The following is a 1,483-nucleotide window of genomic DNA, read 5'->3' as shown; positions in this document are numbered from 1 at the left end:
TCCACGTGGCGCCGAAGGGCTGGACGCTTCCTTCCTTCATCCGGTTCACGTGTCATCATCTGATTGGAGTTAAAAGAGATAGCGACCAAGCGAAAACCCTATCCAGAATTACTCGCCTGCTGCCGCCGCCTCCCCTCGCGCTTCCCCTCCCCTCGCTGCCCCTTAGACCTCCACGCCGCCGCCTTCTCACACGCAAGCTTGCCGCCGGTGCTGCTCCACCGGCCTCCCTTGTCTCTTCTCGGCGGAGCTATGCTCGCCACCATTAAGTCCTAGGGGCGGCGGCGCTCTGCTTGGCCCTTCTCGAGGCGATGGCGGGAGGACGTGGTGGTCGCCCGCTTGGTCTGGAGCGGGAGGTAGCGCGAGATTGCGGAAGCGGATCTGGGAGGCGATTGCCTTGGCCCTCCACTCCCCTTTTTCCAGTGTGACTTTTCCTGTCTTCCCTGATTTGATTCTCGTTTTTTTTGGCAGCAGATGACGGCCTACAGCCCCATAGGAGAAGACACATAGATCGGCCATGACAACTCGGGTCAACAGCATCAGCAAGTCCGGACTACCTTTGCTTCCAGATGTGGGTCTCTCACGGGGAGGAAGAAGAAAATCACGGAAACAAGTGCAGCGGTAGGAACATGACCATGGGTCTGTTTCTTTTTCCTCCCCTCGTCCTTGTTATCTCTCGCCAACTTTTTTTTTTTTGAGAAACACAGTACAAACGCAGACGCTCACATACACGCGCATACACTCACCCCTATGAACGCACACACGCACACCCCTACCCCTATGAGCACACACGCACAAACTTTTTTGAGTAGCTTCCTGCCTTCATTGGATTGTGATCTAGCTATCACAGCGTTACAATTTGTTCCTGCTATATATTGCAGATGGATTTAGTGGCACGAATGTACAGAAGCGGGGACACCATCTTTTGGCTGATCTGCGTGTTGGCTGGCCCGAATTGAGCGACACCCTGCATGCTAACTGATTTATTTAAAGAATCAAGTAAGTAGTTTTCTTTTAGATCAAAGGGTGTGATTCTGAACTTGGCACTTTTTGTGTACTTATAATTATGTTTTTCATGTGTAATTGTTTGTAGATCAGATATCCAATGGTGGATGTGCTTTGCTTCTGACTGCACATATCGCTTTAGGACAGTTGGTATTTTGTTTCTGCTTTTACATTGGCTCATACACGAATGTGGTGCAAAGGCTCGGCAAGGCCGCCAGCGATGAGCGGCTGCTGTGTTTGGCAAAGTGTGCGGTGCTCCGGTCAGGGTACCTCATCATGGAAAGCCTCATTAGTGGTATGCACATCTGTTGGTGTTTTTTAGGATTGTTCCATTTCAGGGTTGGGTGCGTATGATTTTGATTTATTTTGCGTGTATGTGCATGACGCAGATGTGAAAGATGACATGACAACGGAAGATTTCGACAGGTTTGCCTCCATCATCAGGAGGGTGGAGAGCTTGCACAAGCTTGGTATGGTCACA

At 50.7% G+C, this 1,483-nt stretch overlaps 1 long non-coding RNA gene across 1 annotated transcript; it reads left to right on the top strand.

Moving 5' to 3' along the window:
* The first annotated feature begins 478 nt into the window (after positions 1 to 478).
* LOC124682651 lies at positions 479 to 1,154 on the top strand. The gene is made up of 3 exons (XR_006996360.1): positions 479 to 618; positions 879 to 996; positions 1,091 to 1,154. It is a non-coding gene; the product is annotated as an uncharacterized LOC124682651 (long non-coding RNA).
* The last annotated feature ends 329 nt before the right edge of the window (positions 1,155 to 1,483 follow it).

This window comes from Lolium rigidum, chromosome 1 (assembly GCF_022539505.1).
Source record: "Lolium rigidum isolate FL_2022 chromosome 1, APGP_CSIRO_Lrig_0.1, whole genome shotgun sequence".
NCBI lineage: Eukaryota > Viridiplantae > Streptophyta > Magnoliopsida > Poales > Poaceae > Lolium > Lolium rigidum.
This window is presented reverse-complemented; position numbering and strand designations above follow the sequence as displayed.